The 16,402-nt window shown below is 33.7% G+C and overlaps 1 protein-coding gene across 7 annotated transcripts in view; it reads left to right on the top strand.

Annotated features, from left to right (window-relative positions):
• Rhbdd1 (rhomboid domain containing 1) overlaps positions 1-16,402 on the top strand; it is a 135,866-nt gene that overhangs the window by 5,870 nt on the left and 113,594 nt on the right. The window contains exon 2 of one of the 7 annotated variants that reach the window (XM_071619588.1): positions 4,082-4,233. The exons of the other annotated variants lie outside the window; for them this stretch is intronic. The gene's annotated coding sequence lies outside the window, so the exon portion shown is untranslated. The remainder of the gene's footprint in view (positions 1-4,081; positions 4,234-16,402) is intronic. 7 annotated transcript variants of the gene reach the window in all.

Here is a 16,402-nt window from a genome sequence, read left to right as displayed (position 1 = left end):
CTAGTTCCATTCATTTAACTGCAAATGCCATAATTTCCTTCTTATTTAAGGCTGAGTAATATTTCATTATGTATATGTACCACATTTTCTTTATTCATTCATCTGTTGAAGGACATCTAGGTTGGTTCCATAGTTTAGCTATTGTGAATTGAGCTGCTATAAACATTGATGTGGCTGTGTCAGTGTACTATGCTGATTTTAAGTCCTTTGGATATAAATCAAGGAGTGAGATAGTTGGGTCAAATGGTGGTTCCATTTCAAGTTTTCTAAGATATCTCCATACTGCTTCCATAGTGGTTGTACCAATTTGCAATGTATGAGTGTACCTTTTCCCACACATCCTCACCAACACTTATGATTGCTTGTATTCTTGATAATTGCCATTCTGACTGGAGTGAGATGAAATCTTAGGATAATTTTGATTTGCATTTCTCTAATTGCTAGAGATGATGAACATTTTTCATGTTTGTTGATCCGTTATATATCTTCTGTGAAGTGTCTGTTCAGTTCCTTAGCTCATTTATTGATTGGGTTATTTATTTTTTTGGTGTTAAGTTTTTTGAATTCTTTATATGTCCTGGACATCATGCTCTTAATTTAGTTCTTCATCATATGATAATGTTGCTGTTTGTATCTTTGCTTCTCTCTCTAAGCTGTGGTTTCCTAAAAGAACAGCCCTTGTCTCTATAGGCAGATGTTCAAATAGTTGTTAAATGAAGGGATATAGATGGAGAGATACAAAATCATGTGCTTATTGCTATAGTTTTACATTTATTGGTTTTCTTTTCTGGGTTCATGTTTGGAGAAATGTGATGATATGTATTTGTTAAAGAATTGTATGATAGTAAAAAAGTGAAGGAGTAAATCTCTTTGTAGAAAACCATGTAGTACCCTTTCATGTTTCTTCCTGAAGGTCATGATATTGAAAAGATTGAAGAAGCTTTGTATTCAGTTTTTTTTTGTGGGGGGAGTAGGGGCTGTTGGTCTGTATGATTTGATTGTTCTGAAGTTCTAGGCAGAACCTTTTATTGAGTGATAACATTTTATTAAATGTATATACTAGACTTCTTTTGAATGATGAACAAAGGCAGGAGATCCAGTATTGGGAAAATCAATTCAATAATTAAAAGTATTCTTTAAAAATATCAACTTTGTATAAGTAGAAGACAAATTTTAGATTGTCTGGTTTTCCTTTTGAGACATCATTCCTCATCCAGTGTCCAGGTTTATACACCACCTATTTGACTGAGAGGACTTTGTCTAATTTGTGCAGAAATTGCTCTCGTGCTCACATCATTAGTTCTGTGTATTATTGCTTTCTTTAGGAATAGTATGTTGAGATACAGCTTGTATAACCTCTGCATTTTGGTTTTTCTATGGGCTTTAGTGTTGTACTCAGTAGAAATGGGAGTTGGTGGTGCTTAAATTAGGATCTGTTTATCAGCCCTTTGCAAATGCCATTATTCTGGGTGGGGTTCTTCATTTATAAACAGTAGAAACCAGGTTATCTGAGTTACCAAATAGTTTAGTCACAACAACAAATTATTGGAGTTGTGTGGATCAGCTCAGAGAATCAACAGAAAATCCAGACTCTACCCGCTTGGTAAACATAAGCAGCTAGGTGACCTCTCAAGGTTTGAATAGATTATGTAGGTCTGGAAGGCTCTTCAAGTTAATGTTCTGAGTATCAGCTCCAAAACTGTTGGTCCTAGTTTCTCTATACTAGTTCTAATTGCAGAGAGTTGTTTATTCATTGTCACCTTTGAATCAATATAGGAAAGGCCACCTTTTATTGACAGTCCCCTCTTCTCCTTCAAGACCATATTTAATAGAGGTGGGGAATGGATTCCTGTTACTGGAAGAATAGGGTATTGAAGCTAGGCAGGCAAAAATTCCTAACCTGTCCCCTATCACCAAGTGATTTGTGGATGTCCTATGCGTTTTGGGAACATAACACGTCTTTGAAGTCTGACATGCTCTCCCCACTTCTTGACTCGTTCTTGTGCAGAGAAGATTTCAGTCACATAAATAATTCAAAAACAGTTCTTACACAGGGATTAAATGAGGGATGGTGGTGGTGGTGGTGGTGGTGTCGTCAATGTCTATCGCTTTTCATGGACTTTAGGTAGACAAAGAAATATTATGTGGAGCAAACATGAAAATAAAATTCCTTAAATCTTCTTGAAGAGAGTGATCATGGGATACTGGCATTGTGGCTCCCCATGTGACTCCTAGTTTAAAAACCTTGGTCTGAAGGGCTGTCAGTTGGGAGAACTTTAATGAGCTCTCATTACACTAAAACTTGTGGTCTAAAAGAGAAGGAACTGGCTTATGATTGATATTGGAAATCATAAGTGGTGATGGGTCAGAATTGGACTTGGCACTAATTCACCTAGCTGTGGAGCAAAATTCAGAATTATATACCAAATCTAGTAGTTTCATTTTTTTCAGTCACTTTTTATGTGTAAATGTAGTCTAATAATTTCTGTTAAGACTATAACACTTAAAAGGAGGGAAAGTAAAAATTATGCCAGCTGACATATTGAGATTTTTTTAAAATCTCAAAACAGTGGAGGCTCATTAAATTCTCAAATCATCAGATAATCTTGATAGAAACTCTTATTTGAGATTTTATTATAAAATTTATTTTAATTAAAACCTTTTTCTTTCATGTTTCTTGAACGTACTCTGTTTTATGGTTTTAAATGTAAATGTATAACTGAATCACTCAAGTTTAAAAATATAGGATTATAGAAAGTCTTAGAAAATAATTGGTACTCTTGTAAAAAATGCTTCAAAACTTTAAAACTTTTTATCTTCAGTTTTATTTGTTTAAATGCATAAAACACTATTATTGTCCAATTTATGGTTATATTTATGAAATTTCATTTAATACCAAATGACCCTGTCTTTTCTCTTCTTATAGGGTAGAAACTGCAGTTAATTGTCCTAAGGTCACATGGCTAGTTTGTTTTGAGCTTTAACAAGGGCCATGCCCTTAATTATACTGTCCAGTACTGCATACATTATATCGTAGCCTTGTATATAATTTTGACAAAAGGCATTGGGACATTTCTTTTCCCAGAGCCTATTTATTTACCCCCAGTTCCCTGACAACTTCTTTATGTTCAGAAACTGTTAGAATGTGTTGTATTACCCATCATCTTGTACCTCTGTTTGTTGTGAATGTGGCAGTAGCTCCTATAGTACAGCAGCGTGCACTGTGAAGCCTTTTGTCCTTTATGTCTTAGAGCAGGCTGACAGCTTTCATGCTGAATTCAGCAAGAGTACTTTTCATTTAACAAACTAAATGTTGTTTTCTAGGCGAAAAATAATTGAATGCTTTTAAAGATGTATTTGATTAACAGGAGGCTGAGCTCTGTAAATTAATTATAACTGTAATGATGTCATAGCCCTGTCTTTTGTTATTAACCAGGTAATTGACCAGAAGTTTAGAAGCTTATTGTAACTGACAGTAGTTTGACCTTGTATGCTGTTTGGAAGTGAAACATGCACAATGAATGTAAATGCAGTTTGTTCATTGAGCTGCATGTGTTGTCAGAGCATCTGATCTGAGGTTCTTATTTTTATTCTTCTATTATTTCTTTGTTGAAATTGGTGGTTAGGGTTATATCCTTGAACCGAGTATTATACTTATTTCTCTTACTAAAACCATCTGGCTAAACACAAATATTGTCTGTGTCCTTGAATAACTATAATCAGAAATGAAATGTTGGCACATTTAGAATGTACAGTCCAGTAAACAAATGTCAAAATTAAATGAGTCTTGTTTTAAAAGTGTATATGATGGAAGGTAAAACAGCTTTTGATAGAGAAGCCATAAAGGAGAAAGTAGGGGTGTGTTTGACAGTTGAGAAATTTATTCCCTCTTATTCTAATTTGTCCAAGAAAGCTAAAAGCATACTTGGGTGATGAGAACCTTTACCCTTGGTGAGTTTGGTTACAGAACAAGATGGCATGTAAGAATGGGATGTGGAGTAGAAGTGGGATAATAATGGCTAACAGCCCACAGTTCTAGGTGTTGGACTTCCCCTCCCACTAACTTGTGCTTACTGTACAGTTAGCTCTTCTCGAATACGACGTTTATATTCCTGAAAATTATCATATTAGGCAAAATATGGTAATAAAACCCCTGGAGTTTCTGAACAGATGTTGTCAGGAGTACAGCACTCAAAAACTTTGCCAGTGGCATATTGAAAAAAAAAAAAAAAGGTGAGAACCTAATTACATGATAGCACAGTTTTATGCATGTTAAATGGTTAAGAAATACATAAGCACTATAGTAAGTATGGCAGTTCAACTTCAAAATGTCTTGAATGTTGCTTTTAGAAGTGGTTATCAAAAGAATTGCAGTTTGTGAATTATTGCCAAGTGGTGGAAGGAGGGTCATCTGATATTAGATGGCAAGTTGTAACTGCAGATGTGTATTAGTATAACTCATAATGTATTCTCTGAACTGAGGTAGCTGGAAGATGTTTGAGGACTATAAAATTGTAATTTTCTTGAATTTCTATGTAATTTGCTTCAGGTAGGTGCAGTTTTCTGCATGTATTAAATATGAAATTTATATTATTTGTTATATATTTATATAATTGCATACTTGTATATTTATAATGTATGTTTATGTTACATATTTATATGTGTGAAATTTATATTATACCCAAATTATTACCTTACATATTAGTTGCATTTGAATATATTTGCTCATTTCAGAACTTGCATTATAATAAGATTGATGAGATTTACTGCTTTTATTTCTCTAGTTGTTAATTCTTAAGCTGGTCTACACTTGGACTCCAACAATTCATCATAATTACGATTTATGTGTTCCTACCAATTACTTCCTCCAGTATCTTCAGTGACTATCTTCTTGACTATGATTCTCTATATCAGCCACTCTCCAGATTTCAGAGGGGTAGACTGACTTAACTCCTCAATTGTCTGACAAATCTAATAATGTTATTTGATTCTCTGTTCACCTTTTTTCTAGTTTGGAGGTCAAGCTCTTTCCATGTCAGAACTCAGACTGGAAGTTAGCCCTATATGGTTGTATTTCATTTCTCTGTGCTAAAGCACATACATGCTATTTTCTCTCTTTAAAACTTCTTTTCTTCTCTTATCTACTTATATCTTTCTATACCTGCTTCAGGTGAGGAAACTTCTCTACCATCTCTTCTCTGAATTGACTGAATTTTTTCTGTATTGTCACATATGTGTATATTACTTGCACATTTCCAAAAAGTGATGCCATAAGACACAGGACTATAGTAAAGGAAAATGATAACAACACACCCAGAGGGCTGCATAGCTCTCAGCAGAAGAAAGCAAGTTTAATAGGGGAACTTAAGCTTTTTCTAGGTTTGATAGGATTTTACACAAGGAACAGTAAGTCTGAATGGTGTTTTATAACAATACAAAGATGGTTTCTTTGGTGGGACCTATATCAAGGCCTCTGATATCAAGTTGCATTTCTGCAGAAGCCATTCTTCAGAGGCGGAGTGATCTGTGTAGCTTTTGGCGATTTGACAAAACACAGAGGTAAAAGTAAGGATAGTGATTCTTAATACCAGTAAATCTTAGGTGAAAGCAGTTTGTGTTTCTCTGTGACTTCCCTTTCAGATGAAACTTTGCTTTGCAGTTAGGCCAGGGGGTGAAGGAATGCAAAGTAGGGGATACTTTATGACCCTAAACCTTCCTTTCAGAGTCCTCAGCCAGATGTGTGGCCCTGATGGGGTCCTCTGAGAAGCCAAAGGGGCTTTTGTTCTCCAACTTCTCCATTTGTTTCTATGAGAAAAATAATTAGAATTTTAAAAACTTTTTATTTTTATTTTTTTAGTGTAGCTTTAACTAATCATAGTTACCAAAAAATAATTGGGTGTTTGAACAACGATATTTTGTTTTATTCTCCTAAATATAGATGTATAAATTGATTTGTATTAAGAAAACAATTGCAACTGATGTGGAGTCAAAGTTTTATGCAATGAGATTTCCTATACTGAAATATTTTCTAAATACACGTATATGGGCAGGTTTAATGGAAGTACCAGCTGCCTTTCTTGGGAAAGACTATTCTTTATACTGAGATTACATCCTTATTTTTTTGTGTGATTAAAGTGTCATATCTCTCATTAAGTGACAGTAAGATAATATCTAATCTGAGCTCTGACACAGAAAGAGCTTGTCCTCCAAACAAGAAAAAATGCTGAACTGAAAATCAAAAAAGATTTATTACTTTCAGTGTTTGACTAACTTGAGAGTCAACAGTTTCATTGTAAGAACAGAGACTCTGGAACTAGATTGTTTGGGTTACAATCTTGCTTATCAATAAATAATACGTGCTTCATGAAGTTTAGAATATTGAATAGGGTGATTATAAATGTGACGTTTGAGAGCAGCATTACCAAAGATTAACTGGTGATGTCTGTATGTATAACTTTAGTGAGTGTTCTGACTTTTCTTTTTGATCTGTATATTAGAATAAACATCTGTAGCAAAATATGTATTTCTTTTTCAGTTATTAAAACAATAGCTACTAGACTTATGCTTTCTGAGTTTTTTGTGTGCTGCAAAGCAACTTGATGTTTACCTTTGTCTAAAGAAACAGGTTGTTCAGGATGTTGATCTTGGGTATCAGATGAGATTGGGTACATTCCAAGTGGTGGGGCTGTAGCCTGATCTAGAGCCACAAAGTTAGGAGCTAAACCAGGATGAGCAGGACTGGTACAGTTGATAAAAGCAGAGGTAGAAGTGTTACTTCCCTGATGAACAGTCATTCCAGTTCTTTTTTATTGGTTTGCTTTTTTGTGTAAAGTCTGCTTTGCTGGGGACTACACAGGCAGTCCCACACTACTAAGGCCTCGCTTTTTCCTTTTTACGTTTATAGAAGTCTTTCACTTTTCATTGTTAGTCTCTTGGAATAAACTAGCTGTGACTCTTAATTTTATTACCTTTATATACGACAGACCCTTAGCCATGCTAGCGAAGAGAAGAAGAGAGAGAACTCAAATTACTAGCATACGGGATGAAAAAGGCAATATCACAACAGACACTTCAGAAATACAGAAGATAATCAAAAACTATTTTGAATCCTTATACTCCAATAAATTAGAAGATAGTGAAGGCATAGATAAATTTCTTAAGTCATATGATCTGCCCAGATTGAGTCAGGAGGATATAGACAACCTAAACAGACCAATATCAATTGAGGAAATAGAAGAAACCATCAAAAGACTACCAACTAAGAAAAGCCCAGGACCGGATGGGTATACAGCAGAGTTTTACAAAACCTTTAAAGAAGAACTAATACCAATACTTTTCAAGCTACTTCAGGAAATAGAAAAAGAGGGAGAACTTCCAAATTCATTCTATGAGGCCAACATCACCCTGATACCTAAACCAGACAAAGACACTTCAAAGAAAGAAAACTACAGACCAATATCTCTAATGAACCTAGATGCAAAAATCCTCAATAAAATTCTGGCGAATCGGATACAAAAACATATCAAAAAAATTGTGCACCATGATCAAGTATAATTCAAGCTGACTTTAAACTGATACATGCACCTTTTGTTTTTGTTGCTGTTATTGTTGTTTTGTTGTTGAAACTAGTTCAGAGCATTTCCTGAACTTGCAGTTCCTTTCCTGAGTTTTCTCCTGTTACCTGAAACCATAACATATTTCCTTTGGGCTTTTTTTTTTTTTTTTTCCTTCAGCAGCTGGTCCTCAGTATAATAGAAAAGGAGTTTTTTTGTTTGCTTGTTTTTTGAGGTGGCTGGTGGTGCTATTTTTTGTTTTCTTCTTTTATCTTTTATTTTTGTATGCCTTTATTCTCCTCTTCAGTGGCAATGACAGGGAAAAAGCTAAACTCTTCTGTTTAACCTCGTATTCTTTGTGCTGTGCCATATTCCTTCTCAGATAAAATTGACCTCACCTTTCCATGAACACTTCAAATCAATCTTAATGATTTTGTTGAATTCATTACATAGGACTGACTTATTCTGTCTTGACACTTTCTTTTTTGGCTTGGGCATGTATTTCTATGGCAACTACCTTCCCACATTTAAACTTCTTTTTCCCCCGATACCACCATAATTTTGCCTCAGTAGTTTTGTGTTTACAAAAATAAATTTTATGAAAATGCTGACGTGCAATTTAAATTCAGGATTTGAATCCAGAAATTGTGGTAACTCCAGAATACCCCATGTGACAGTTTTAGGAGGTGAAATATATGGGAGGTAATTAGTTCACGAAGGCAGAGTCCTCACAGTTGGGGTTAGTGCTCTTATAAAAGGGACCTTCAAGAGTTCTCTTGTCTTATATGAGGATACAAGGAAAAGATTGCAATCTGCACTCTGTTAGAGGTCTTTCACCAGAACCCGACCATCCTGGTACACTGATCTCAGATTTCCAGCTTCCAGAACTGTGAGAAGTAAACTTCTATTGTTTATACCATCTTGTCTGTGTTCTGTGTTATAGTAGCCAAAGGAAACATCTCTTTATCTCTTTTGGTAAGATCTAATTTTCCATAAAAGGAAGCCTTTTACTTTTAAATGGTAAGCATCAAAATCTTCACACTTTTGACCACTTTTTTTTCTTATCCATGAAGTTCTAATTAAATTTCATACTTTATTATAAATAAAAGTTGAACAAAAACGAAATAACTATTTTAGTCCCTCTTAAAATTTAAAAAAAATTATCTCAAACTTTATCTTATCCTCCAAGAAGCAGTTGTGTGAAAGAAAGAGTTTCTAGTCTAATGACTTAAGTTAAAAAATATCGGATGTGAAATAGAATATTGAACTATATTTCCCAGTCTCCCTGTAGATCATAGCCTAGAATTTAAAAAGATTTTTACATAACCACGTACAGGCATTTGAGGCATTTGCTACATGCGGTAGAAGTACAGAATGTGGAATTTCTTGAGTGATGGGAGGGCCGGGCTGCTAGGTCTTTCACAGACATAGTAGCAGTTGCAGTTGCAGTTGTGGGAGGCAGAGTTGAAGGGCTTGACAGATGAGCAACACAGATAGGGAGAGCTGGGTTCTAATAGTCCAGTTTATGGGTATTGTCATCTTAGTTTCTTATCTCTATAAAAAACATGGAATTTATGTCTCATCGTTTCATATGATGAGAACTAGAACCAGTGAGATTTTCACTAAATTGAGACTTATAGAGTGGTAGATACGAAAGATAAGCTTAAAATATAAACTGTGGGATGTGTGTGAAATTCACATTGGTGACCTCTGGTGGTTGGAGAGCCTCTATGATTGCCCATCTGTGGAGATGGCCTTGCTTATTAAGCACCTTGGACAGCGAAAGCTGAGACCTGACATTTCAACATTGTAATGTTGTCTTCACAGGATCGTGATATTTAAGTGAAATGAAGCAAATTATACATAATTATTTTTAAACTAATACATAAATATTTGTTATTGGAGAGGGGGTTGACTGTTATAAGAGCTTTCAATTCCTGGGTTGAAGAGCTTGAAATTGATTAAGACAATGAAAAAATTTAATATCAACTGATACTTATATAGTTTTTATTATGTTTCAGGCATTGTTATAGGTATTTTTACATATATTAATCATTAGATATATGATGCAAGACTTATTGTTTAGTGTCTGTTTTTTGAATAAAGAAACTCAGGTATAGGCTAAGAACTTACTTAAAAAATATATATTATAGTCATATATATATATATATATATATATATATATATATATATATATATTAACTTCCAAGCAATTAAACCAGGATTTGAATCTGGGCCATTTAGTTCCAGAATCCATTCTGTTAACCATGATGCTATATTGAGTCCTTTGGTGATGAAGAATAGAAAGCCATTTGATGGATTTCAGGGGAAAGGTAAGATGATGAAATTAGATTTTAAGCAAATTGAGTTAGGCATTATGTTAAGTAGATTGGAAAAGAATGTAAGGTACTAAAGGCCTGACTTTTGGTGGGGTCTGTTGCCATATAACACATGTGGTTCTTTTTTTTAATAATTTTTTTTTTTTAGTTATAATTGGACAATATATTTATTTATTTATATGTGGTTCTGAGGATCTAACCCAGGGCCTCACATGCTACCGCTGAACCACAACCCCAGCCCTAACACATATGGTTCTTAATAGTTACTTGAAACATTATTCTTATGTCCATGTAGTTGTCCCAAATTTTACTCCCTGGAGTTTCTGTATATGCCTGTATATGCCTTCCACATGAGTGGTATTGATACATAAGGCAGGGTCTTATGAAAGATAATTGGACTAAGGGATAGAAAATTTTGTATTTGTATTCACTTTGGAAGATGGTTCATGAAGGAAAAAAGAAGAACTATTGCATCTTAAAAATATCAGCCTGCTCACTTAATATCACTTCATATTTAGCCATTGGCATTAGAGTGATAGTATAATTGGTATGTCAAGCTGGGTGAGAGTTACTTAATGTGGTTATAATGATGAAGTATATGAGTTTGGAGATACATTGTAATAAAGGTCTTAGCAGCCTTCAAAAGAAGAAAAGGCTCTTAATTCCTGATTTCTTGTGGAACAGAGTTCAACTTGTAGATATTTCCATGATTAGATACTGGAATGTAATTACTGAAAGTGTCACAATATTCATAAAGACTAGATTCCCATTACCTTTATATAATTTGATTCCAGTTTTCATTTTTAATTCATGAAGTCAGTTTTCATCCATTTTTTGTATGTGTAATTTTAATGTGAAATAAGAAAACAGTCTTACTCTGATTCTCTTTGATTTTATCATTAATGTATCTCATGAAGCCACTTAACAGATTTAGATGGCCAGAAAATATTGTCATTTATGTGCAACTTGTCATCAAACAATTATGCTAGCTCACAAAGATTTCACACCATACCCCCAGGACTCCCTATTTACTAAGCAACTTAGGTAGGTGATGCATTCTGGTAAATTGAACATGGTGTAATGATGTGAAATTATACCATCTGCTATTATATTTAATATTTAAATATTCTTAAAAGTATGATTTGCATGTTATTCATAAAACTGCATATAGCAAAGCTTTTTGGAATCCATTTATGCATTTAAAAAGAGAAAACAGATTTCTTTGCAAGTATTCAGTTAATGAATTCTTGTTTTTTCACTAAATGTAAATGTATTTTATACTATCCCATTTTTTTATTTAAAAAATATCTTAAAATTCTGCATTTCATGATTGTGATATTTTGGGACCTAAGGAAGTTAATACCTTTTAGGAAAAATGAAATTATACTAAGTTTTACTGAAGAACAAAAGATTTTATTAATCTGCTGAACCACAAATTCTCATCCAATGGTTCTATATTAACAAATAGAGAAAATAATTTCTTAATTTGAACTCTGAAAGCCATGAATGCTAAGACCTTTGAATTAAGAAAAGCTCTGGTTCAGTTTATTACTTGAGAAAGCAGACCATTCTAAAATGGAATAAAACTGTGCACTATTTTGTGTGTATTTTGTCTGAGTTAATGTGCTGTTAAGCACTAATTTGTTATTCTTGCAATTCAAAAAGCAGGGTAAGTTTTTATGTTTAGTGTAAATATTTGCTGTTTCCATAACATTTTTGCATTATTTGGAGCACTAAAACATATTAACCCTCTGTTTCTTTCAAAATGATTTTATAAAACATTCATAGTCGCATGCTTTGGCCTACGCCATACTATGTTATTGAAGTGCATTCATATTTCCTTTCAATACTTATCTTCACAGGGGAATGGTAATGCTACAGTTTTTGCAGCTTATCCAGACAGTTTCTTTGTGGTTTGACTTTCTAAAGCTTTCTCCAGTATTTGAGCTTGTTAAAAAGTTTCTTGGAATCAGACAGACAGAGACAGAGAAGGGGAGAGAGAGAGAGAGTGCCATAGTGTGAGAAAAGGAGGGAGGTCTGTGAGCACACATACTCTTATCTCTGTGTCTGTGAACCTGTTTGTGTTCATATTGTATTTGAAGCAATGCAAATTTAAGCACTTAGTATCATTAGCCATTAGGGGAATGCAAATCAATATTACTCTGTACCTATTAGGATGACTATAATAAAAAATATGGATTAAAAACAAGTATTGTTGAGGATATGTGATATCAGAGCCCTTATACACAGGCAGAAAGAAAGTAAAATGGCACAAAAAATTTGAAAAACAATTTCTTTGTCCCTCAGAAAGTTAAATATTGAGTTGCCACATTATCCACCACTTCCAATTCCAAGTATACACCCAAGAGATCTGAAAATGTGTTTATATAAAGAATTGTACATGAATGTTTGTAGGAGCATTATTTATTATAGCCCCAAAATTGAAGCAACTGAAATGCCAATCAGGTGATGATTAGATAAACAAATATGATCTATCCATGCAATGAAATAATTGACTATAAAAAGATGAAATATTAATTAATACTTGTTATAGTATGCATGGATGAACTTTGAAAACATTATGCTAAGGAAAAGAAGCCAGACACAAGAGGATACGTGTTGTGTGATTTCATTTGTATGATATGTCCAGAAAAGGCAAATCCATGGAGACAGAAATCAGATTAATAGTTTTCAAGGGCCGAGGGATAGGAGGGAGAATGACTGCTAATGGATTTGAGGTTCTTTTTGAGGTTATGAAAGTTCTGGAATCAGTACTGTCATGGTTGCACAACCTTGTGAACGTACTAAGAACCACTGGATTTTATACTTTAAGAGAGTATTTATCCGGGCTGAGGCTGTGGCTCAGCAGTGGAGTGCTCGCCTAGCATGTGCGAGGCGCTGGGTTCCATCCTCAGCACCACATAAAAATAAAAAAAAGGTATAAAGAAATCACATCAATCTTTTAAAAAAACCAAAGAAAAGAGTATTTTTCTTTGTTTTTAAAAATCAAAGCTTAAGCATCTGGAGAGTCAGATATTATCAGAAAAGTACTAAGCCTGAGTAATAGTAGGCCTTTGATAAGCACTTGCCAAATGACTTGAACAAACTTACATTTCCCCAATTTTTTTTTTGAAATTTGAAGAAAAACTTTATTGAAGATTTGAAAAACAATCCCTTAAAGATTGACTTTTCCAGAAAATTGTAGACCCCCTATGATTTTTAGAGTATATGTTTAAAATACATGAAACTTAAATTTTCCAAAGGTTTGAAAATAGTATTCAAGTTATGGCATTGATCTTTCTGAGATATGTAACGATCCGATCCACCTTTTCTTAAGTTTTACAGAAAAATTCTTACAATTTAAGTGAATAATTTTAAGATTCGTTTGTACTTATATAGAAGTCTCAGTCTTTGAACAGCATTTGATTATTCTCATTAAGATTCTGTGTTCTCTTTCTTTCTTGTAAAATTAATTTGGTTAGTATTAGACACCAAATTGGGAATAGAATTTATAGATGGTATATATTCTTACAATTTAATAATCTCAATTCTTATTGAACATTTAAATCTGAAAATTGAGGTATGGATTGCCTTGGTAAATGATAATGATGAAATATTTTCTGCTTTGTAAGTAGAATTGAAAACCACTATAATTAGTTCCTTTTCCCTTTTTATTCCTTTCTTTCCCCCTTGAGACACATTGGTTTCCCAAGTTATGAATTCAGTTTCTTTTGTTTGTTCTAGCAGCTTAGTTTTTCTTATTACGTACCTGTTTAATTTTTAATTTCTCATTATAAGTAAATATGGTTAATTTTCTTATCAATATTTCAAGAAATCTTTAATTTCTCTCTGCTACAACCTTGATACAGTGCTGTCTAGTGTGTATTACTATGTAGTGAAAATGCTATTTTGTTTTGTCAAATAGTTCTAGCAAAGCAACTTATCAGTACATTTTAAATGAATCAGAGGTTTATTTCTGTAAAGTTGAGATAGATGTTATAACACTGTCCTGAAACTAAAAATGCTAAGTGGAATAATATGCATAGTGCTATGGGAAAGGTTGTTAAAGTTGCAGGAAAAAATACTTAAATATGAATATATTGGTATTCATATATTAATTAGTTTCATTTATCATAAGATGTAGATGCATTAAAAATAATAATCTTGAATCATTTGGGAAGTGCTTTTTAAGCATGGAATATATGCCAGTCACTGTATATTTGTGGTGATCATGTGGTTGCTCTGGGCAACTATGGTAATCAAATTGGATAAGGTATTTCTTGCCCTCTGCCATATATGCTGCAATCATAAAAGTTCCTTTGACCTCTGAGCACCCATGAGGCTGGAGTAGAGTGTCTGAGGCAGAGACTATCATGAAATGAGAGCAGAAGTGGGCAGGGCACTAGTGTTCATGAGTGTATAGTTTAATAAAGAGTTTGAACTTTATTCTCAAGGTAATGATAACTCATTGAAAGCTCACTGCAGGGGAGTTCACTTCAGTTTTGTGCAAGAGTACTTAGCATTGGTGGTAAATGTTCTAGTATTTGGAGAAGTAGAGAATCCAGTTAGAGCATTTGTTGTAATCAGGCAAATTATGCTTGTGGCTTAGATCAGAGTAATTACTAGTCTAGAGCTAGAAAAAGAAGTAGATTTATTAAAAACTGTTTGGAAGAATTGGATCAAATGAACAATTTCTATCTCATATATTAGATATATTAGAATGAAGAATTTGTCCTAGGTATTTGTACTAACACATCTAAAACCAAATCAAAACATCTTATCAGTTAAAAGGAAATAATTCTGATATAAGCAGTAAAAGGGAACATTAAGAGGAAATTTTTCTGATTTTATATATATATAAAGATTATATCACATAAATTAGGCTAAATAAGAATCTAACGTATCATAATGAACTCTTCTCCTGTTCTTGTACTTTGTTTCACATTTATTCCAATAGGACTGATGTTTTGGGTATGCATGCCAAGAGATGACAAGAAACAGAAATTGGGATTATTTTGATTAACCTGAGTATTCTGGAAAAAAATAAGGAGTATCTGAATGTTTTTGTATGCAGCCATGAATTGGAGTGAATGGTATAACCAGGCTGAACTACATGTTGCAAAATAGTTTACAATGTTTTATAGAACCAATTACCAACAATTTCCTAATAACCAATAGGTGGTTTATGGTTAGAGTCTACAATATGAAGAATGTTTGTTTTCTTCTCCATAGCATGGCTAGGATGATACTTCATTTTGTGATTAGTATATGGCTTGTTGCTGTAATGTTCAGAGTCAGGTGTTCAGTTGATCCTGAGAATTAACAAAACTTTATGGATGGGATTTAGAGATAGGAAAGTGATGAGGGCATGTGAACAACTTGATAGATGGAGATTCCATGTCATGAGATGGGGCACTGAGAGGAGAAGCAGAGTTGGAAAGGGTGTGTTCCAGTGTCTATTTTGGGACATATCGAATCTGGGGTAGGGGATGTGTGTAGGGAGGCAGGGAGTGAGGTGACCAGCCTGCTCATCCTTGAGCTATAATACAAGTTAGAGTGTATAAGTCACTTCCAAAACCAAATAGATGGTATAGGTTTTTAGTTCCTAGACAAGTGGCTATCACTTATTATTCCTTTGTGGGCTCTCATATAGCACAGCACTGAAAACATTTTTGTGAATTTGATAGTTAGGACATTAACAATATTCATTATGTAGCCAGTGCTCACTTTTTATGTTGTTTTCCATGGTGTTCCTAGGACTATGCTTGTCTTGCCCACAAGGTCAAGTTACAGATTCAATCTTCACATTGACCAGTGGGGTTCTCTAAATTATCCAGTGACAGGATAAGTAATTTATCATCAAAAAGGAAACTGTCTTATTGACTTGTTATGAAATAGGAGTGATTTATCTTTGCTACTTAACATTTATGTTCTACTTATTCACTACTCTAGTGGCCTTTGTAAAGTGGAGCCTAAAAAATATTATGTTTTTATCACTTTTACTGTGGTTAGATCTGTTTTTTGCATTAAGTATGCATTCACTGAGGATTCAGAACACATAATATGATTCATCTTTTGAGTTACTACTAACAGTTTGTTTTTTTGTTTGTTTGTTTGTTTGTTTAGTTTCCTTAACATACAAATTGTCATTAGGGGCTAGAATTTTAAGTGTTTTGTTCTTTGTTGTACCTCCAGTGCCTGACACAGGGACTGGCATGCATTTAGCACTTGATAGATATTTATTATATAAATGAGTAAAAGAAAAAATGGCTGAGTCATTATTCTGTGGGAAAGGATAATTTACTTTTCAGAAACCAAGATATCAAAGCCGACTGTATTGTTTCTTAAATTCTATTTTCTTTTCTTAAATTTTTTTTGTTTGTTTAATTACTCAGCTTTAAAGAAGAGTAAAATTATGGCATTTGCCAGTAAATGGTTGGAGTTGGAAAATATCATACTAAGCAAAATAAGCCAGTCCCACAAAACCAAAGGCCAAATGTTGTCTCTAAT

This window comes from Marmota flaviventris, chromosome 11 (assembly GCF_047511675.1).
Source record: "Marmota flaviventris isolate mMarFla1 chromosome 11, mMarFla1.hap1, whole genome shotgun sequence".
Taxonomy (NCBI): Eukaryota; Metazoa; Chordata; class Mammalia; order Rodentia; family Sciuridae; genus Marmota; species Marmota flaviventris.
This window is presented reverse-complemented; position numbering and strand designations above follow the sequence as displayed.